This window comes from Stigmatopora nigra, chromosome 18 (genome assembly GCF_051989575.1).
Source record: "Stigmatopora nigra isolate UIUO_SnigA chromosome 18, RoL_Snig_1.1, whole genome shotgun sequence".
Classification (NCBI taxonomy): domain Eukaryota; kingdom Metazoa; phylum Chordata; class Actinopteri; order Syngnathiformes; family Syngnathidae; genus Stigmatopora; species Stigmatopora nigra.
The window spans coordinates 7,863,053-7,887,620 of NC_135525.1; the positions used below are offsets into that span (position 1 = coordinate 7,863,053).

General features: G+C 38.9%; 1 protein-coding gene across 3 annotated transcripts in view; it reads left to right on the forward strand.

The window, feature by feature from the left end:
• The window catches only part of fbxl15 (F-box and leucine-rich repeat protein 15), a 103,276-nt gene that overhangs the window by 57,217 nt on the left and 21,491 nt on the right, over nt 1-24,568 (forward strand). For all 3 annotated transcript variants that reach the window (XM_077739364.1, XM_077739363.1, XM_077739365.1), the window contains exons 7-8: nt 530-674; nt 11,427-11,576. The gene's annotated coding sequence lies outside the window, so the exon portion shown is untranslated. The remainder of the gene's footprint in view (nt 1-529; nt 675-11,426; nt 11,577-24,568) is intronic.

Here is a 24,568-nt window from a genome sequence, read left to right on the forward strand (position 1 = left end):
TATTAGTAGATAAATCAATAAGTATGACATTTAAATTTTACAATATTTCCACACCATTTCAATTCATTTTAATGTTATTTCTAATAATGATGCAGAGATGACAAAAGCCAACAATTTTGTCTAATAATCCTTTTTATTAACTACCAATTGCATTTCTTTAATACATGGAGCCTCAAAATGTATATGAAGGACGCCTAACAATCCAAAAGTAATTCAATTGATACATGTTTGCAACCCAAAGCAATCATTCCTCATTTAAATCTATTTGTGTGTCTTCTGGTCAGTTCTAAAACAATACAGACAGCACTATTATTTCACTGCACTCTCAATAAAAACATAAAGAAGCCTGTCAGTCTTCCTCGCTCGCATGTTATTACTTAAACTCAGAGAAATTGTAATGTTCCGCTCTGCACTCGGTTCGGAATTGATGACATTTTGTCCGGACACGTTGCAAATGTATCATTTCTTGCACGGCAACCCCTAAAGGACTGTCCTCATTTTTTTTTATCCTTTTTCTTTCCTCCCTCAGATTCCTATTTAGAAATTCTATGAGCTGCAAACCTTAAAGAATATATAACACAGAGGCTCTCCGGATCCTGACCTGTTTATGCCGCATGCAGGAGATGATATGCTGTCAGGCCCCCCAGCGAAAAAAAAAAGGCCCCCCGAATGAGGTGAGCTATCCTTTAAATTGCCAGGGTGATAGTTGCAGATAATACCAGAAATAAATCAGAAGGCGGTGGCGGAATATTTCATTTGTTATCCATATTCCTTATGGGCAAGGGGTAGGTGGTGGTGGGGGTTTGATAGCATAATGTATAAGCGGCCATTTTTTTCCCCTCCTTTCACCCTTGTGGAATTGCGACACTTGAGATGGTGATTTTTACGTGGGAAGGCAGTACATATGAGCTGCCAGACTGCCACTGATAAATCCATGAGGCACAGACTGTTACTGCTTGTAATCTATTGCTGTTCTTAATATACTTATTTGATTTTTTTATTTCTGTCAGGCCTTCAAACTAGCAGATATAACCATTTTAATTCTAAAAACTATGGAGTGAACCTAAAATGATCCAAGATGAACAACTTGTTCTTTTGATAACTCACATGAATGTACAAAATACAAAATATTCAATTAGGCAAGGTAGTTGTGGTCATTGAAAGGAAAAAAAGACTTATAACATAATACACATGAGGTATTAAAAAATATGGTTATAATCACTCATCAGCAACAGAATTGTGCAAAGTTACGCTGTATATTTAAAAATTCTCTACTAATTCTCTAATAGTCCATTTTATAGTTCCTTATTACCTCATTAGCTGCCATTGAAGGCACCGTTTTGAAATGAATGAATGTGATTGCGTACAGGAAGAACAACCCTTTGAGCCAGATCGGATCACCTAGTGGGCCACTTCTGGCCCACGGGCCGCTCATTTGACACCACTGGTCTAGTTCAAGGAACCTTAAAACTCTACTCTGCTAGTGCTGCCTTTATTTTTTTTTTTATCATGATATTTATCAATATAACTTTCCCTGGTCACTTAGTCCAGTTGTTGTGATAGAAAATGCTTAGTTTTCTCCTAAACGTCCACTTTGTGATTAATGGGCACCCGTTGTTTTATTAATAAGTTATTTTGGTGGGCCACCAGGGCCTTTTTGTCGCATGACCGTACATTATATCCACGCAATGACACCTCAGACCTCCCACTGCTGCCCCCTCACCCTCCACCATGGCACTTTTAATCTTTATTTGGTAGCGTTCATCCTCCCCAGACCTCTCATACTTGCGCTCATTTCTCCTTTGCCCATTTTCAGCTAATTTCGCCACCATCTGCCCTCAGCATCTGTCGGTCAGGCGCGGAAGAAAAAGAGAGTGAGTGTTAGGGTGGTGGTGCTGTTTTGAGGCGTGGGCGGGGGGGGGGGGGGGGGGGGTTGGAGAGAAGAAAAGGAAATGTCGCTTTCATTCTTGTAACTTTCTTCTAAGGCTGCTGCCCCTCTCTTAGCCCATTTAAGTCTAATTCTCCATGTAAACCTCAGACCTGTTTCCTCCTCCCAGTGGTAACACATGAACGGGGGCAGGGTGGGGAAAAGGTGGGGGGGTCATATCCTTTCCATGTCCAACCGCTTAGTCAATAAGCACTGTCAACAGGAGTACACAAAAGATCAGAAAAGTGCAATTGTCATTTTTGGACAATGGTAGCCAACTCTCATAAGGCCAAGACCCTGAAAGGGGGGGAGGCCACCAGTACTAGTCCCCCCCATGCCCTCTCCACCACCACCAAGCCAGTTAACCACCCCAACCCTCCAAAAAAAGCATTTGAAAGGGTTTGCGGATTACAGGCATTCTTCAACATGGCCGCAGTTACCACGGAGAGCTCCTGGCGGCCCTTCTCCGAACATACCCCCCACCCTCGCCCTGCCTTTTCCCAGCTTTGTGTTAGCCATGTTTGACAGACACAGAGCCCGTCATAATCTCTTCCCCGCGGGGACCAGCGCCGTTTGTTTGGCAGCCTCGACAAATATATTGAATCCCTCTCCTCCCTTGCTTTGTCTGTTCCGCTGTAGCCCTTTGGCCGCCGTCTAATTAATGCTTTTCAAGGCCACTTCCTGTTCTTTGTGCGCGCCGCCGCCTCCCACTGATTTTAATCCCAGATTTAAAGAAGAAAAGTCAGCTCCCCTCTGTTTGAGTGGCCATATAGGGATTAAAATAACATTTGATGACTTTTACAAATATTCATAGCTTTATATCCGATCTACAGACATTCATCCAGAAGGTCAGTCGCAGTGTTTAACGAAAAACCTTCAATTGCCAACTTTTTTGGCTCCCTTTTCTCATTTCGTTAAACCACTCGCCTATCAGTAGTTTTTGTGGAAGCTAAAGTGGGCATCTGAGCCTAAACAATTTTATCAGTTGTTGTTTCTTCACAATTTGAGCTATAGTTTAAGCCCAATAATTAACTTTTCATTCTTTTTTTAATAGCACCTAACTTTTTATGTTTTTTAACTGAAAAACTAACCTTAAGGCACCCTTTACGTCCCCAAAAATACATTATCCTGCCTTTGTGGTCTTTAATCTATTTAATATGAAATTCTGTACAAGTTTAACATAGTTCCATTCCACCTAAAGCAACAATAGTACCAAAAGAAATAGAATTTTTAAATCAGGTCAATTGTTATTTTCTGTTTCAATCAATTTGATTGGATAGTTGCTTAACCTTTTGTATTTTTAATCCCTTTAGACCACTGTGTTATTAAATTACTATAACGAATTGTCATACGCCCCTCCCAGTCAAAATTGATTTGCAGCCAATGAGCCAAAACATTTTTTTTATTGTCATAGGCCTAAGAAATTGGAAATTTGCTTATAGAATCCCTCACCACTTTCCCTGCTAAAACCAGAGCTCTCAGAATTATGTCTAGGAATAAATAGCTGTGATTTCCATCCAATAATTCAAACAGGGGGGGGGCTCCCAAAAAGTAATTTCCCATCAGCCCCTCCTAATTAGAAATGGACGTCCATCGCCGTCAACAGAACCATTCGCCTTGTGTAAAAAAGAAATTAGAAGGCCTCACAGCATGACATGTTGAAATTAGCCACTTCCTCGTTCTTGTTTAGAACTTTGTTAGTGTTTTTTCACGCTCACCGCTTTTTACTGTATAGCCTTCATGTAAAGGAAGACCGTTTGTGTTAATGACACGCGTAGAAGCACATCTCCATAAGAGCTGATCTACAGCTACTGTGGCCAACTATAGCAGCTATTTATGGCCCCTCCCTCTGCGAAGGCGACATAATTGGTTCTCCTGGCGTGTTCCCACCCCCGGTGGGCTCCACGGGGAACACTTTGATAATATTGCACGGCATTATGTGCGCTAACTTTGCGACAACGGATAACGTGCGCTTGTCTTTATTGCGTCGCTTTCCTAATGGCCATCTCTGAGTTCCGCCTCTGGCAAATAAATAGAAACTGACACAGTCATTTACTCAAATCTTCTTGACTGTTTTTTTCACCTCCCTTCTCCCCCCCTTGAGTGTTATTCTCCCTGGAACAACAATTATTCCAAAACGGGAAAGCTTTATGCCTGCAGGGTGGTAGAATGAACATCAAATCTCGGTGAAAATTAAAATATTGAAAGCTTTTGGGAGCGTTCGCTTGGCGAAAAACAGTGAAGCTCACTTCTCTTCCTTCACAAATTAACCTTTCACTAATAGGGGCAATGGCTCTCATTTAAATGGAGGATACTCAATTCCCTAGCCTGAGAATTTTATTATGGAGGAGAACATGCCGATACAATTCACTTTAGAATGCTGCATCTGTTTTTTTTTGTTTCAATGGCACTTCTCATTGGCATTTTTTTTTAAACCTATCTCATAGTTTTCACTATAACCTTTGATAACTATTGTTAACTAATTTCTGACATCAATTGATGTCCAATCCATTTGGACTGCAGTGTATAATTTTCCAAATAGGTTGATTTATTCTGGCAATGCATTTCTTCAGAATAAAGTATAGCATAGATTTAAATGATAGTGCCTTATTGTTAAATAAAGTAGTGTTTAACAGCCAACATTACATCATATTTTGAGCAACGTCATTACGAACACCTCAATATAACCAATATACAACTGAAAACCCAATAAAAGGACAGCAACACAGATTTTTAATTTGCTTATCCTCTACCAACCAGACTCAGAAAATTGGTCATCACTACAAGAAAGCTTGAGCTAACTCAATACTTTTGTTAAGCACATAATGGGTCGTTTTTGCTTCCAGTATGCCAAATCCCCAGATATTCTTATAGCACATAGTCGTATATCTGATTGATTTAGCCAAAGGGTCGCGTCATATTTCGCCATCCATTTCATATGGCCCTTGGAGGACTATTTTCTAAAATGAGGAATGGATTTGGATGTGGGCCCCCTTAAAATGTACCCAGAAGTGTCCCCAATTGCTGAATATTGCACTGCTGGCCCACTTTGTTGATGGACTCCAGTCTGTCTGACATAAATACTCCCTCACAGACACACAAATGAGAATTGCCCCCATGGGATCCAATGAGTCTATCATACTTTGGCTAAACATAGACTGGGAATTAGTTGAGTGGATAATCAATTTGACAGAATGCCTCACAGCTAGAGGGTGACTGAAAATCACTGAATAAAATAATATTTCAAATAAAAAATAGCAACTTGTAGTTGTTATAAAACTGATTGTGGTCCCAATACAATTTCAACACCAATGGGGTAAACTACAAATGTCTGGGGGTGCTTTAGTAGCTGCAATGCAAGTCGACGCTTAGCACCTCTGAGCAAAATGACTTGGGAATAATTACTTACTATAAACTCCGGCCTCTCTGGGGAGCGATTTGCTGAGCCCAGATGGCCACCGAAATAGGATTTTGGTGGCACGCGCTGCTCACAAAGGGATAATCAATTACCCAAATATCAATCGTAACGCAAATGGAGTCTTGGAGGAGGGCGTTTGAAAGCTGATGTTTCGTCATCATTTTGTCCGTTTGTCACATTTGGGGGGTCAACATGATTAAAAGCTTTGAATCTGTAACGCACGGAAGCATTTAAACAAAGAGGGATGAACAAAAAAAATGACCACAACAAGGGGTGGGTAAAGCATGGTGCATGGGTAAAATACAGACCATTCTGTTTCTATAATATGGCCCATAATGCATTTGCCTATACATATACAATGCATATTTTTTTTTGCATAAATGTTTGAAACTGATTGTAATTTATACAAATAAATATTAAAAATATCACATTGATTATTTTAAGAAGGGATCAATATGGGTTTATTTTGTCTAATAACATGCAGAATGTTTTATGGACTCCAAATACCTTATTTGCATAATATTTCTCCAACATAGTTTCTGCAACAGCAACAAAAATTATATGTATATCTTTTTTAATGTTTCTTAGCCATTATTTAATCTATAGTATCAGCATCCCTTTTAGTTTCCAAACGAGATGCTGCAAAAAATCCCTCTAAAAAATTCTCCCTAATGATAATAAATGATAATGTTAATGAGTTGCCCAAACATAACAAATGGAAAGAATTACCGCCTCCAAAACAAGCTTGCATCATTAACGTATGATAAAAAGGAAACAATGTGGGCATATAACTTGGGGAAACAGGAGCTTCTAGTCAATATTGATCAGATATTTTTGTGTAGCCAACTGTAACATGTTGTTATTACTAATTTGAGAACTTGAAATAGGTCAACGTGGCTAAAGATAATCAAATGTATGTGGAGAGGGAGGGGGGCTATGAGTGTGTTTGTGTGTGTGTAATAATATGCATCCAAAAATGATTGGTTGATTCTGAGAACCACCATATTGCTGTCATTAGAATGTGTGCATTTTTTTGCAATCATACCAAAGATTAGGGATCTTATGAATCACATTATTGGCAGTAAAAACCTTTGAACTGGTTTATTTAATCTAATTTTACAATTGTGGCATTTAAATAGGCCTGTGTTGACTTTTTCAACCACTGTTTTTCCTCATTGGGTACATTACAGCGCCATAATGACTACTACTTTAGTTTGGGAACTTTTCTGTCTTGCCTCATTTTTGCAATAAGGACTCGCTCTTATACTGCAAAAACTATACAACTTACTGTACTTTTTGCTTTCACTCACTCCTTATCCATCTCACCTTGATTTTATACTCCCAAGCAACTTGAATCAATTTTGCGGCAGCTTTCCTCCTCCGGAATTCTGGGATTACGCGCCGTAGCCGTTTTGTCTCTCTCTCTCCCTCCCCACAACGACGTCCTTGTCATTGTAACGCTACTGTTAGTCCTCGGCCCTGAGCGCTCCCAACACACACTCAATCACAGCCGTGCCCCACTACACCTCCTGTAACCGCACGGCAGCCCCGCCGCCACTATCTCAATTTGTATTTCATCTCAGACTTGACGCAGAAGAAGGGAGGATTTGTCTTGATCGTCCACTCTCCCTTGAGCAGGTAAATCTTGGGACTTCATGACTGGCTAGCCTTAACCACATGTAAGATGATTCATGTTACTGTACACACACACACACACACACACACACACACACACACATGCACATTCACAAAACAAAGGTCATACTTGGCCAACACTCTCTATTTTCCCAGGAGGCTTTGCAGTATCTCAATGCCAACCCTGTCACTTTTTGGTCTCACCTGATTTGGAGTTGACATTTGTTTAGATTGATTAGTTTGCGTAATCTCAGAGATGGGTGGGAGCAGTGAGTGTCCACTTTCGGTTTCAGTTTCAAAACTACATTTATACTAGTTAGATTTAGAACCGACATGAAAAAAGCAAAAAGCTGTCTGTGAGCGCAAAACTAAAAGTCTGTACATCATCATTTACTATGACAGGTGTATTTTATTTTATTTTTTCGGACAAGAGTGCAAGAGGCAATTCTAGATTATCAAGTTTACAATAGAACATATGGCATAGTGGACTCCATTCATGGTCATGTTTACACTGCTGTTTATTATATATGTATGTGAACCTTTCCTAAGTTATGTCCACATTGCTTTGATTTGAACCAGAACATATCAAACATTATATCGTCATCCTCTCCCAAGTAACTCCATTGACTTGAACACGGTTGTTAGCACAGAGAACTGCCCACTTGCTCATCACATGGTGATGACGCCCCATAATGACAGAGCACACATTGGCCAACGCGCCGGGTGAAAGTTGTAAACGATGCGGCCTCTTAAATCACAATGTAATCGGTCCTCTGTGCCCGACCGTCCATGCGTGTTGGACGCCCCGTTCTGGAGAGTAAAATGCTCTGTCTGACCCCCAGCTGTACCCCGTTTTGCATTTTTCACCGCCTCCCGTCTCCACCTTAAAAGCACAAAGGAGCCAATGATTGCCTTTGTTTTGTCGCGAAGCAAATGCCAACAACAAATCCATCAAACCTAGCAGTGGCCAGCGCATCAGCACTTTTTGTCCAGCTCACCAGAGGCCCTCAAATGCACATTTTGCGTCCCCCCCCCGCCCTGCCTCCCTTCTTTCCCCACAGTGCAGTGGTCCCTCCGAGTACACGGCGGACTTGATAAATGGCTCCAGTGGAATTCACTGAAAAGGGAGCAGCGGATGCTCAGTCACTTCATCCGAGAAGGTTCACTATTTTTCGGCTCGTACAACAACCTGCCGTTAAAGCACGCTATACAAATTCTCCTATGCTTATTGCGCAGGTACTTGATTCACAAAGATATAGAAAGGAAAAATAGAAACACAAAACATTTTGACATTTTTGTATTGACTATTTGGCTGCTATTTAATAGGTGGACTCTACATCTAGTTTCATGCAGAATTGTCCTTAATTTAAAGGCTTTCTGACTTTTCTACAGTTTGGTGGGCCTGCACTATAATACTATATGATTTACATGTGTATTTTAACATGTCCAAAGTTTTTATTTATTTATTTTTTGAGCGAAATCATTTTTTTAACCCCCATGCTGTACTAAAGAAGGAAAAAAAAACTAGTCTTGAAGCCCATCAAGTAAACAAATGTTCCTTTTGGTATAGTGCTTGCTGCAGACAGCTGCTCAAAAGCAGCATGATGTATGCAAGTATGTAATGTATGTAATCATATTTATCACACAACGCTTATAGCAGAATGCTATTAATTTACCTTGCCGCCCCTCCTTCTTCTCCTCTCCACACGCCTTGGTGACACTTGAACATAATGCATCACCTGCCTCTCGCAAATGACTATTCTCGCATTGACAGAGCATTATTTTCCTTGTTATTTTCTCAAACTTTCTCGGCGACAAGTAAATGGCCTCCGATGGAAATTTCGCCGGAGAAGAATTAAGCCAAAGTGCGCCTTGCGTATTTAATGGGAAAAATAATTGCACGTCAGGTGAAACAAAGCATGCGGACGGACGCAATTACGCACCTTTTGTTTTCTGTTTATTTCATTTTGGCAATTTCCAAAGAACAGCGCACCATTTACAGTTGAAAATGCTTGACTTTTTAAATGGTGCCAAATAATTATTTCAACATTTAACTCAAGTTAACACTGATGAAAATGACCAGATGGTAACATATTACGCACTGGTGGCCATGACTCTTTTACTCTTTGCACAGTAGTTTGAATTGCAATTCCTTGTCAAGAAATGACAATTTAAGCTAAATGAATGCATCGCACAGCGCTATTAATATATCGTCGCTGACACTGCTGTTAATTAGCCTGACAAGTTGCTATCACACACACACACACACACAAAATACACACAACTTCATTGTTAACATTCAGATGACGAGGCCTTTAAATGTTGCATTACTGTCTAATCAACTTTGGTGGAACTTGCTGTCTAAACTTTTGCCATGGTTACTGAATGAGGCATTTTATACAGTCTCTAAATTTTGTTTACAATCCCTAAATTAGGATTTATACATTTTTTAATGTCTCTAACCTCCTGTTTTTACTTCTACCAAGTGCTCCTTATTTCTTTTTGAAACAGTCAAAAACTTCCCTTTCATACTCAGCAACTTGTTTACAATTTTTGATACATTTTCTAACTCTCCATGTTTAACTCGAGCTGAATATTGTGTTTTCCAAGCTGATTTTTAAGTGGTATACTCGTATTCTGTTAGTAAACATGATGAAAAACCATTATGACTGCGATACTTTGCTTCATTTTTCCACTTCAATCCCTAGTAAATTCTCATGTTATAACAGGTCAGAGGAGACATTATGAAGGCAAAATCATGAGCGTAAAATATACAAAAGAAGATGAAAGCGATATGAATACATTGGTCACTTGAAATAAATCCCATTGTGTTTGCTGTAAGGCTTTGAGGTCTGCACTTGTTCGCTTCATGTGTTTCCCATTGTGACAGCGTAGCCATCTTCATTGTCTTTGTCCTTACTTTGGACCCAGAGGTGATAAATAACACGCCACTTGTCCTCCTCGATTGAGTAATGTCCGACGCTTCGGTTTTGGCTTGATATGTTGACTTACTCTATATCCTAATTCCAGAATAGTGGGCATTTCTGTCCTTATTTTTCTTCCTTTAATCGGTGTACTCAACTCACTTGTCTGAGGATCATCAATTCTAAACCAAATTCCCGGTTTTATTCCATTCATAAAATCTTCGTCTTTTGTTTATATTTGTCTCATTTTTTCCCGAACGAGTAGAAGGAAACACACAGTTTACTTAAAGGGGGGCCGGGATAGGAGGTTGTATGTTAATTGTCATAGTTTATGACTGTTTGTCCACACTGTTATCCTTTGTTTTATGAGAGCGAAGCACGTGAAAGCTCAAAGTCAAAGTCAATATGATGAGGTATTAGCCTCGGCAGCCATTGTGCTCACGCGTGTCAAGGTTGGGTCACCGCGGGCGGGATCGTCTCTCTCTGGCGGCTGCGTCTTCCCGCTGTGAGGTTGCTGGGTGCTTTGGGGGTGCGTGTTTTATCTGTGCTCACCTCATCACTGCTCAGATGGGCTGTGCAGGGCTGGTCGTAATAGCCTCTTTAACCTTCTAAATGATGACAATTGTCGGAGAAAACAATAAGCTTTTACACCAACCACAGAGGCTAACGCTGGAACATATTGTGGTTCATTACAGAAAATAGTAAGGGTTGAAACCAATAGCTTTATTTAGAAAAGAAAAAAAAAATATATATATATATATATATATATATATATATATATATATATATATATATATATATATATATATATATATATATATATATATATATATATATATATATATATATATATATATATATATTTATATATATATATATATTTATATATATATATATATATATATATATATATATATATATATATATATTTATTTATATATATATATATATATATATATATATATATATATATATATATATATATATATATATATATATATATATATATATATATATATATATATATATATATATATATATATATATATATATATATATATATATATATATATATATATATATATATATATATATATATATATATATATATATATATATATATATATATATATATATATATATATATATATATATATTTATCACTGGAAAAGTATACATTTAATACTATTCAGTTTCCAATATGACCAATTACCAAAGTTGAATTATCCAACTATTCATCAGCGTGTTTCATGTTGTCTGCTTTTTAATAGAATTTTGTACAAAACAAATTCCAAGGTGTTGATTGGTCACCCTATTGTGTCTTTCTATTTGATGAATCTGAAAACATGGACAGTTACGCTTTTTCCCATTTGCTCAGGTGTCTTAGTTGTTTTAGTGTACTATTATGTGGCAATATCTTGGTAAAAATGAGACTTTCCTTACTTAAAAAAAAATGATTGAGGTCAGTGCAGGTAATATTAGTTCACACAATAATTTTTTTGTTTTTTTCATTGACTTTCAGGTGGAACCCAGTGGCTTTCAATTGCACTATTTCCCCATCAACGGATGAGTCCTCCCACATGCTTTGATGAACTTGTACTCCAAGGGCAGCCATGTTGTTCATCCCTGCGTCATCCAAAGAGAGAAAAGGACGGCATGCATTTGTCCCAAGGTGAGAAGCGTACTCCCCGACGTTAAATAAACACTCGCGGACCCTTGGCTAGCTCAACCCTGGCCACTGCAAAATGCCATTGGCGTGTCCAAATGATGGAGAGCTATTGTTATCTATCGCCCCTGCACTTTGCTGAGGCCAGCCGGGAGGTCGGTATAGGCTCGCCCACTCACCCCGCCGCCGTCTCCCAAGAAAAATCTGCCCATGTTTTTTCTCGCAATAACGTTTGATGTGGAGGAAGGGTAAGGGGGGAAAAAAATTAACCGACGAGGGGCGGCGTCAACAACGAGTCTGCACGCTACACTAAGCGGCGACGTGTATTTCTGCGGACGATTCAATCGATAGCATTTTGACAAGACTTGTTGGAACATGCCTCTTTATTTGACGGCGTGGCTTCCCGTTGGTCGGAGCGCATTCATCAAGCTGTCACCCGATGGAGATTGTTCTTTAGTGGTGCGCTTGATAGAGGGCGACCATTATGATGCATGTCGATAGTTTGTAGAGGTATCGACGAAGGAGTGTGACGGGTTGCAGGCCCTCGTGGCTGGTTAGGTTCTTCCATGAAGCACGGTCAGGCGCACTTGCTGTGGTTTTGAAGAGGTGTAATGCATTTAAATGGGTCTGTTGTAGTTGAATGGTATGGTTTAAAAAAACTGGTAATTTTGACTTTTGTTGCAATGCAAAGCTTATCTATTGACAGTAAATTGATCTCAAATTAGCCATATGAAATGAATATGTTCTTATGTCAAATGTCTCAAACATATGGAGTGAAGAAATACACCTATTTGTAGAATTTTTTAGAGAACTACATTAGTTGAAGTGAAGAGAGGACCTTTATTTCATCTAATAGATGAAAATGTTGATAGACACAAAATCCTTTAGCGTTTAGCAAATCGACAGAGTTTTATTTACTTTGATCCTCTGCCTGCATCTCTCTTTCTCTTGCAATTTTACTTCTTATTTGAGTTTCTTTGCTTTGGAGGACAAAGAGTTCATTGCCCGTTTGTGAGTATAATGAGCCAAGCAGATAAAATCAGAAACAAATGATGAGCTTTACCTTTTTTGAATTTGATCGTATGATTGCAGCATCTTGACTGTGCACTCAACTGTGACCAAAGGCCAAAAACTATGATATACTACCTCAGTTTTTTTCAATATTTACCCTCTGGAAACTTTTGTCCAACCTGCATTTTTTTGATTTCACCAATTATTCCCTCTTGTGCATACAAGCAGGCATGTGCATATAATTTATGACTGCCTCTGGTCTTGATGACAGATTATTAAAAGTAGAATTAGTTTTTTTTTTTGGCTTGGAGATCTCTCCAGAGGGAATTGGTGGAAGGGTCTTCGACGAGGTCCCCCCTCGCTAATAGAACTTGCGGAGAGAGTAATGATTTGAATCTGGCGTGGTGAGGCCGGGATGCGAGAGGTTAACCGAGTCTCCCCACGGGGAAGCTTTATTGGATTGTTTAGCAGTCGAACGAGAATGTTGAAAGGAGGGAAGGAAAGAGACAGGAAGTTGTATCCATTGCACTTGTAAAGGCTCACGTAGACTAGAGGGGGGGTGGCGGAAGAGAGAGATGTCGTCGGCGTTCACCTGATGGCCGTCGGGAGCGTGTACTCCCAGCATGCCTCGGCGGCGACGTGCACCGGAGGGGAGTCGCAGCGCAGCTGAGAGCCTCGGCTTAATCTTATGCATCATTAAGCACTCAGCGGCAAACCGGCGCTGTTCATATACATCATCCACGCTTAATAAACATAATGATGACATAAGATGTAATTCTAGATGAATTTTCATTTTATAGGGAAATGGAGAATTCCCATTGAAAGGGAAGAGAGAGAGAGAGAGAAAGTGGGGACTTGGCTAGGGAGTAAATTATCTGGGAAGTACAAAATAAATGATGTTTTGCTTCATATTTTCTAAATGGAGGAAGGTGGTGAAAATTGGGCGTTTTATTTCTAATCATGAGAAGTGATTGACAGGCAAGTGAGATTTGGATTTAAGATTTGATGTTAAGTAGAATGGGAGAGAGGGGTTTATTTGAAACCTCTGTTTGGACTTGAAATATGCCTTTAATTTTTGGTATTTGGCCATCTTAGGAGCAGTATAGATAAACATTTGGATTTTTGTTGTTATTTTCGTTGAAGCGGACAAAGAATCTATGCATGTGCTAAGAATATGTTGTAATATTATCATTGACACTTGTATATTTTCTTAAGACTTTTGTCTTGTGTTTGCGTTAAGATGGTAATGCCAAGATTATTGTATTCATTCATTTTGGATTGGATTGGATAACTTTATTCATCCCGTATTTGGGAAATTTTGTTGTCACAGTAGCAAGAGGGTGAATTAATGAATAAATTCCTTATCACATATTACCCATCCCTGCAAATGTCTGAAAATGCCACCCTTAAGGATACTAAAAATAAGACGTTTAAATCATTAACGTATAAAAGAAAAACATTGAGAAAAGGTTCTTCTTTTTCTCCCTTCCTCTTAAACTGTAAAATTTCACTTACATGGGGACCCCAGCGACGACTCTTTTAGTGCTGTCTTTCAAATGAGCAAAGAGTTTATTGTTTGTGAGTGCCCACCTTACCTTCTCACAAAGCTACTTTGAAGCCTTCGCATGCACAGTGGCGGCTAGTGCGCTCCTCTTCATTATAGCCATCATCCACCTCTAGTAATAGTCAAGGCAGCGTGCTTTGGAAGCCACGTGCGTGCAAAGTGACAAATGGATCGGACCACAATGTAGACTAATGGAGCCGTGGAGCTAATTAGGCCGAGTAGAGGCGAGCTGTGCTTAAATGTAAATGGATTGAAGCCGAGAGAATGATGAGCTCCTCGGCTGCAATCAATAGCAAAGCAAACACAATCTATGGGAGCTCCAGGAGGGGCTTGCAGGGGGGCATATTATCTATAAGAAGAGGCAGGTAAACATTGAGCTGACACTAGGTTAGCGACTCCTGGAATTTCCAATGAGAGGCAAATTAGTGGGAATGGAAAAATAAATCTGACAAAGATGTTTGGAATAAAAGTGTCATGTAATGGAAAATGGGTTACAAAATAGATTAAGGATGAAGATTTGTTTTATCCTCAACACAACAGTGTATTAATATTGAATAAATAACATTAGGAATTAAAACTGTTTTTAAAATAGGCTGATATGTACAAAAAATACTACACTGGTCATAAAATACAGTATTATTCATTTTGAGCAAAAATTATAATATTTTAAATCTTTAAAAGCCCTAAATAATTGACAAATTAAAATTATTGAACCCTAAATGATCCCTCCAGAAAAGTAACACATTGCCAAAGGAGTAATTGACAAAGTTAAAAAATATAGTGCCGGAAAAATCCCAAAAATGTATTTGCAGTATTATATTGTGTGAATTATCCAAATTTCCGTTTGTTTGTAGTTCACATTATCTATTCTGTGTCTTCCTTGGCTATCAAATATTTCGCAAAATATGCACAGAAATGGAAAAAAATACTCCCAAACAGAATGTCTTAGACTCTTGTGGTCCTTTCTTTTTATTCCCACTGAAGAAAGAGACAACGTAAACTCGATATCTAACAAAGAGACAATTCAAAGTGGATTTCTAACAAGACTTCCATATCTGCTGAGCTTGTGCAGAATAGTTAAAAGTTGTCCTCTTTTCCTTTCCCCCTCCTTCCCTGCCTTACCGTGATTGATACACGTCTTTGCTCACTGGTTGGTGCCGTGCCTGATGTAAACACTGATTAGAGGCAGGAAATGAAGCCCTCACTTTGTCCTCCCGTGTCAGGGAGCAGCGGCGGCCGTCGCCGTTGTTTGTCGACTTTTTTCCACCTGAGCACACCGTTAGCTCAGCTTTACGGACGTTATTTAGATAGCGACACGACAATGTGTCCTCAAACCTTCCCCCCCTCCTCCTGTGACTTCCCTCTGGTTTTGACTGATGTTGGAGCTCGGGAGCAACAATGTGCAACATTCTGTGGACCTTTTTATAGTGCTGGGAACAATGTTTGGTAACTTAAGTAAAATGGATGCCTTACTTGTAACGAATAGATGGAGGAAAGTGCAATTTTTGCACAAAAAAAAACATTATACAACAGCCAGAATTCTTTTAGATTGTGAAATCTGTTCAAAAAGCTCCAAATATGTTTATATGTCCCATTTGAAATACTTTTCAAATATTTACAATGATATTACAGTGCATGTTTTTTAGTAAAGATGCATTTCTGAATTAAATAGATTGCATTTTGCTGAGCCACAACCTATAGTCCTTTTTTCTTTTTGGTACAAAAGGCAAACTTGCATAATAGGACAATTAATTTCCATAAATAGGATGAAAGGCAGTATTACTATTCTGTATATTGACTTGAACACACCTATGAGTAATTTGTCGATACAGTAAAGAACACCTCCCATGTAGTACATCTTATATTTTGCATTATTCATCAGGCCTATAAAGTTCACAATAGCCCCAATACTTTTTTGCCTGCGGAAATTGCGACAAACTGCTCAATTCCGACGACGGCCAATCCACTCGGGCGTACGCCACCGCCGCCGAGCATTTTTCTTACTTTGCTTGAGAAAAATGAAGTGTCAACATTTAATGATAGATATTTGCATTGTGATACAAATGGTGTCCTTGGCCCTAAACATAAGATATAGATCCATTTTATAATGAATTCAGATAAAGCGCCCTTTTTTGCATTTTTTTTTTAAGTTGCGGCGGCGGCAGTGACCCTGACGCAATCGACTGGATGATCAAGACATCTGTCATCTATCATTTCCTGACACTTTATGGGTGTTGTTTAGTCCCCCCCCCTAAAAACTCCGCCTCCATCCCCATCTAAATGTACATGCAACTTTTGCAAGTTGTCTCACTTCATTGTTTTGCTAGAAAACACAGATCGAGAGAGGAGAGAGAGGTACAAAAAGACATTAGAGATGATGTGCTAGCCGCATGCGGTCCAGGCCAAGTATTTATAGCCCCGCTGGAATCTCGCTGTGCGCCGCTGATAGCAGAGATAATGGCGGCGAATGGGACGCGGCGAGCTGTTCTAATGACGCCCCCAACGAGACGAGGCGAGCAGCGAGGATAAATAAATGTTTGCACCGTTTTTTTTTTTTCATTTGTTGCCGTCATTCTCCGTCTTTTTCCGTCTTGATGAGGTCACTTAGAGACCGAGATGGATCAAAAATACCCAGAAAAGACAACATGAGGACAATGAGGGCTTTTTCTTAATTTTTAGATACTTTATAATCTTGCTTGAGTGCGTTTGTAAAGTAACATTTCTCGTTATTGAGTGAGTAGATACAGGATTTGCACTAATGGAAACGACTGTTAAACACACACAGCATTATGTGAATACTTATTGCTCAGTAAAGATTTTTAGTCAGTCATGCAGTGCATTAGTAGTGGGAAAGGTATTGGTAGTTTATATGTAATTAGTAGTAGAAGTACTTTTGCTAAGAATTTGAAATGTGGACTGACTCTGATTGTAATTTTCTTTATAGCTTGTCCATTTTTTGCGCTTTGCATTCCTAGTCAATTCGTCTCTACTCATAATATTAAATTCCATTACTATTCCTTAGTAGTTGTATAAATCCCCAATTTGAATAATGATACATTTGACAATAATACAAAGTCTACCACAATTCAATTAGAATCAAGTGCCTTCAATTGTTGTAATACCACATTATGTGAAGCAAAAAATTACTAAATGGTCTTGCAGATTTAGACAATGTTGCTACTCACACATTTTAGATGCATTTATTGGCAACCATTCTTTTTCACCAAGTGGGATATCTATGACATAAAATATCAGCCTTTTCGCAGGACTGTGTGAAAACTTTCCGCACATAAAGATAAATTCCTCTCTTTGTAACCAAAGAGTTTAAATTCAAAGCATGCCAGTCTAAAAAGCCAAGTGGGCCATTAGTCGAACTTCAGGGTCCTGTTTCCCCACCTGCAGAGGGGGGGTGAGAGGCAAACAGCCCCGTCAGCGGTGGGCATGAGCGCTGCGGTTTATGAGCGACGTTGTGTCCCACGTTAACACCGATGTCACTGTTTTAGAGCTCTTGTGTTTTAGCACCAGTCTGCTAATTGAGCCGACAACGGCCATAACAATGACATTGTTAGCCAAACGGCCCGTTCTAGACTCACGTCTGGCTCCACTCAAGGACATCCGACAGGGACGACTATGGAATTTAAGACACAATGTGAGGTCTCAGACCCTGTTTCCTCTTCCTCTTCCATGTATTTTCATCCTGAGACTTATGCAAACTAGTTAATCCACCATTATAGCATCAAAATTAAATGAAACGTCGACTTAAAAAAAATAGAACACCTTGCAAGTCATCACTACTTATTTGCATTTCTGTCAATTTGGACCAATTTATAGATTATTATATGATACAAATATGCCAAGTTAAAAAAATATATTCTTTTACCAAGAAAAACAACAGATTGTACCTATTTTCATCACATAAAAAAACTAATTCATAGTAGTTTTCTCCACTATAAAAAGAATTCCCAAACTTTCCGATATAGTTACAAACTGCTTGAAAACAATGAATTGCTGCCATCTTTTGGTGGTTGTACGTTTCCAAGCTTGAAATCTTATCAAAAAATTTCCAAACTTCCTCAAATCTACCATGAGATACAATTAAGAAGTATATTTGCCAATAGCAGTAAATTAGATAATTTATATATTGCTTCTAAAAGTTTCTAGGGCCTTGACTTCCATCCACTGCAACAATGTTTGTTTATCTCCAAACTGTGGACCAGTGCACATCAAAAATCAAGTTAAATTAGCGCCTTTGTCATTTATGCTCCCCGTTTATACTCAGCGGTGTCCTCAAACATGGCCTCCATCACGCATATATTACATGTTAACAAGATACATAAACAAGAGCAGCTGTTGGAATGGCCGCCACCGTGCCCGAAACTGCCTTTCGCCATCAATTAAAAGCTACCACGTAGCAAGCGGGCGTTGTTGTTTTCCTCTCACAATCCAATGATAGTAATGCATATGGCGAGCCTTTTGATTAACATAATGGGAAAAAATAGTCGACGTGATTCATCATCTAAGACCCACAGACAAAAGAGTGAGAGTGAACCAGATTGGAGCCCGAGGACTCAATCCACCTCAACATATGCCGCCATCGGTTGTCATCTCCAGCCTCGTTCCCGTTGATATTTATTGAAAAACATTTGACTTTATGAGCGGCATACTTAATGAGAGCCTATCGACGGCGCCGCCGCACCCGCAGATGATGCCGTAATTCTATGTGTAAGCATCGGCGGGGTGCGATGCGAGCATTGGCTCGTAATGTTGGCTTCTAATTGGCATTTACTCTCATTTCTGTCCGTCAATCTAGGTCTGTTCAGCCCACCGTGGGCAAACTTTGATCACAGTCGACATTTATTCCCCATTAATGTTAAAATCATTTTTCAGTGCTTCACGTCAGCCTTATTTTTCCAGGCAGGGGGATAAAGAATGGAAAGTATCCTCTTAATAACTTAGTAAAGGTGGGTGGACCGGCATTTGTCAACAAACTACCGTACTCTCTGGACTATAAGTCCCACTTTGCTGATTGTTTTGCTTGTCCTGACATTTTTGGCAGCAATTTGGAGTTATATTGAGAATTTGGTGAACACGTTTTGTTGTAATTATCTGAACAACTGTAAATATGTTACGTTAATAGAACCCTACATTGCTTGTTTTTTGTCAATGTATTGTGCAGAGGTTTTTACATTGGCTTGTGTTTTATACAAAAGAAAATGACGCTTTCTGATTTGTATCTTTTGAAATACAATTTTCTCAGCAAATATACAAAATGGCAAAGAATATCTTGTTTACTTTGTGGCAAAACCATAATTTGATGAAAGATGTGCAAACAGCATTCCCCATGCATTGCCTTCCTTATCTAAGCTGAAATGTCCTTCATATATTTCAACAAAACCAGATGCGTTGTTGCTAGTCAAGTCGAGCAGTCCATCGGTTTTGTCCGAGTGATTTCTCCCTCATCGGAGTGGAGTTAGATGCATTCTACTGATTGTCTCCCAGTGAGGAAAAATCCATCTGGCTGCATCCTGCGGCTGCGGGGCCTTTTTATTGACATATCAGATGGGACATTGGAGGAGAAATTGGCCTCATTTGTTTCTCATGTCACCTTAATGGCAGATCTCTTTCAAGGAGGGCAAAGTATCGACGGGACTTTTGGTCTCGGTGAACAAACAGTCAAATGCGTTTTATCGGTTTCCTCTTTCTTGAACGTGGTGGGCTTGGCCAAGTACACGCTTGTCCTGATCCATTTTGGACGATGGTTGCCTGTTGGAGTTCTGCTCAATACGAAAAGAACCTTGATCCTACCAATTGTTACTTGTTTTAATTTAATTCGGTAACATTTAAGTTACAATAGAATGTATCTTGTTCAGTTTTAGGATAAACGAGTAACAAGTTAAAGGTTTCTTGTCGGTTATCCACATAGTTGTCAATAATTTCCCAGTTTTCTACCTCAATGAGTGAACCTCGTCGCCCCGTCTTGACTCAAGTTTCTGTGCAAGTGAACAGGTGTCAAAGTGGCACAGATGGCAGCATAATTAGCATTGATTCTGGCAGGCGCACAAACCCGGGCCTGAGGTCTAGATGGCCGTGACGACCAACTAACCTCCCCACCTCTTGATGGGCTACCGCCGGGACAGATCAATGCTTATTTGACTCAGGGAAAGGACTTCTTCAATTGTCAGGAAGAAGGAAGCTACTGCACGTAGACAAGGAGTGTAGAATGATAGATAAAACGTCATATTCCCCAATCTGTAGGGTTTTTTTATGTCTCGAGGAATAGTGATTGGTATAAATCATCTATTCCAAGATCCTATGATTTGATTCTGATTCTGTGGACAGTGAATCAAAATTTACCGATATTACAGCCTCCCAAAATAATGATTAGTTAATATGTGATTTATAAATTGAAGACATTCCATTCCCATTTTAACTAAAGGGATTAAAATGCTGTCATTTTTGAGTTTTTAGGTATTTTGTTGCTTAAACAATTAAGACACTAGTGAAAGCCTTTCTTATTAATAAGGCCTATCTAAAAGGATAATATTGTTAATCATATTTTTGGCATTTTGATCAATTTTGTTTCCATTGTGGTCAACAAATGGTTCAATCATGATTGATATACTGTTACACACAAAACAATATTTGTCCCCCCTGTATAAACCGTCATTTTTGGATTTTCTATCGCCGTCAATATCAGTCAGTTAATAATATGGAACTACAGTAATACAAACATTTTGATTGTAAATCCGAGTAATGGCGAACATGTCTTTGCTGCAATGCTGTGTCAGCGTTCATTATATTTGGCTGAGGGGATTTGCATAGTGCAAGAGGCATCAAATTAAATTTGCATAATTTCTTTGATTACACTTGTTATTAGATGTGAGTGACATTGATTTACAAAATGGCCCCATATAAGGTTAATGGTGGATGTCACCTCTTTGCGCCTCTCTCTTTTCTCAATTAGCGTTTACCTTTGTTTGGTCTGTCATATATTTCCCATGTCCTTAACCGTCACCTCTGTTCACTTATGGCGATGGCGGGGTGGGGGAGAGGTAACCTGTAATTACGTAAGGCGGAGTTGTCATTCGGATGGGATGAACGGTCATAACATTGGCCTATTTAAGCACATTCAGGTGGGCCGCTATTGACAGAAAACCACGTGCCGTTTGTCAGAGAGGGGGGCGGGTGAGGACTGACAAAACTAGACGCTCAATCAAAGCTGCTTTACGCTTATAAGAACGTAGTGTTGTTTTGCGGGAAAAGCAGTTCTACTCAAACGGCGGTAGAAGGCTTTCAATCTCTTTTTCATTTCATCCTGATGGCTTTGGCTTTTATTACACGGCGACAGGAAATGTTACCCGAGGTAACAAAAAAGGAGGGAGCTCGTATTGGTGCGTTATAGTCAGAGGATGGCAGCCATTTTCCCCCGGCGTAATGTGTTATTCCGTTAAAGCAATGATCAGGTAGTGTCGGAATGAATGGGAGCTGTTCAGGACCATTACAGCCCCGGCATTATTACATTATCGCTGCTCTTTAGCGGGAGATTGGCTGTGTGACCGCATTCTGAATACACTCATCCCGCTCTCGGCGGCGTCAATTGCAGATTGGCTCATTGACTTCAATGATAAAATGTCAAAATTGCCAGTGGTATAAAGGGGGAGAGTGTGGACTGCTTAAGTTACTCCTAAGATGTTGAAAGGCTTCCATCTTCTGGAAGAGGAGACCTGCATGTTTATAGTCAAAATGGCATTTGCTTGCGTATGTAGTGTATAGTTGTGTTTTTATTTTATTTTAGATTAAACCTTCATTTCATGGACTTGCTCCTAAATCATCTCAGAGATGCTCATCAATCCATTATAGAAACCCACAAAAAAAGCACCAAAAAAGACACATTTTGGTGTTTAAGTCATTCTCTTCCAAAGATGTATTTGTATGTTTAATAATAATGGAAAACATAACAATAGCAATTTGTTGAACAGAAGTTAGAAAGCAAAAAGCTACTAATATATTTGTTTTCTACTAAGTTCGCTTATACAGGACCTTTATAGTATTTTTTTTTACTATTTTGCGACATCATCATGGTCTTGTCACCATTAAATAAATAGTTAAATAACTTTTTGACATTATTATATCAATAATTGATTAAGCACTTGACAAGAACACGTGTGCTTTGTTAGAATAAAAAAATACACAAATATTTTCAAGTCTTGACTCCATTAAATTAATTTTAGATGCAATTAAGAACCATAAGGCTGCCCGCTAGTTGCTCTTTAATTGTACCATGCATCAAGAAACCATCAAATGTGTTCTGCATGAGCCATAATGCCAAATTTAATAAAAGGAGAAAAAAAAAGCTTATTAGGTCTATGCAGGTTATGGTGGAAATGAATACCGCTAATGTTATTTTGCACAATGCCCCACAAAAGGCATTAATCCCGGATAATTACCTCGGAAGGAAGCAAATAAAGACAAACTAATGGCGGCGACGACCATCAATTCCCAACATCGGAGTCCACTGGCCTACATTTTCATGCAGGAAGCTTCCAGTTTACTCGACTTTCTCGCCCGGAATGCCTTTTTAAGTGTATATTATCCTGTCCTTGACTGGGCGAAATCATTAAGGCAAATTAGACTATTAACATCCCAAAGAGCATTTATCTTGTGGATCAATATGCTCTCATCTTCTTTAGAGGACCCTTTGGTGTCCTAAAGCCATTATGAGACGGATTATGGGAACGGTCAATTCATTACATGCAGATAGCAGAATAATTATTGACACTGGAGCTTTAGCTAATAGCCTCACATGAAACTTTTCAGCTATTTTAATGACAAGACTGCATATTTAAAAATGTATTTTAGCAAAAAAGGAATAAAACCATTAGAACCCAATAGAACTAGTCAGACTGTCCAACATCCTTTGGGTATACAGCCCTGTTATTAATACATTTTGTAGACTATGTTTCCTTTCTAAAGTTATTCTTAATGATCTCCCCCAAAAATCTGACCCTGACCTTCATTTAGTCTGTTAGTATCTTAGCCCTAATGGTGTACACCAAAAACTGTTTGAGTTTAGTCTGAACCGAAGAAGGCAAGTGTGAATACATCCTAATATTGCGGTGTCTGTATTGAGTATTGTTAATACTGTATTGTACTTCTTTCTTTTTCACGAAACATAGTTTAGAAAAGAAATAATTCTATACATATATACAACAATACCAATTATTATTAAAAAATCCTTATACATTTACCTATTTTTGCAACCCCTACAAAAAGCTTCTCCATGTTGAACATCTATTGCCAATATTGAGTGTTTTTCCAATAACTACTGCCTTCTACTGACCACCACAGCACATACTGATGGCCAATGACCTGTATTTTTCTTCTTTTTTTCAAAACTCCCAAACATATATGAAAATATAAGGACAGGGTTTTTTACCCTTCACAAAATACATACAAAACAACAACAAAAAATCACAATATATTGTGAAAAAGACACCCAACCCCTGAAACTCCATATATTTTGCACTCCTGCAAAATTAGAATTGCGTGTGTCTCAGTATTGTGCGTCCATGGAGAATAATGGTAGAATGACACGTTGGCCCCTGGAGGCCCGCTGACATAATGTTGATTTGATGAACACAACGTCGCACCATTATCTCGCCGTGAGCCTTCGTCGGCGTGTTGACTTTTGTTCATAGGCCATAAATCTCCTCCTCCTTACGTCGTGCCCGTAAATGACTTTCCCCTCACGCGTCACTTGTTATGCTAAAAACTCTAACCTCAAAGTGACCGCCCGACGGGAATAACAAGCTGCGCCCCAAAAGAAGCGAGCGGGACATCCTTCTGTTCCCCATATGGCCCCATTGTCTTGGTAATGTCGAACGATGACAGGCCTCTCTTGCCATGGCTTCTTTTTCTCTTTTTTAACCCCCCCTAGTCCTCACAATGCACTAATGTTCTCACACAAGTGGTGAAGGAAAAGTGTGCAAACGCCTGCCTGTGATATTCAAAAAGTGACAAGTATCAGTGGGAAGAAATGAAAGAAAAAATATAATTGTATGAATGCAGAATATTATTGACTTCAGTCTTGGTTTCCATTGAGTATTTGACGTCAATAGGTGTTTATAACACTTTAAAGGGGCCTCATTTTATAAGAATATCCATCCATTTCAGTGAAATTATTAATATTAATCATTAAAGATGAATATATGAATATTAGTATTTTTTTTAAATTACCAACTATAGTGGTTGGCCCTATGAAGTGCACGCATGGATTTTACTAATATTTTAGAAATGGCAATAGAGTTCAACTGTTCTTGTAGACTTTTAATGATTTAAAAATGAAAAATATGTTAGTTTTTTTCCTTCTGCTGCACCATGAGAAAAAATACTATAGTAATAGTAGTTTGTTTTTAGTGGCTGG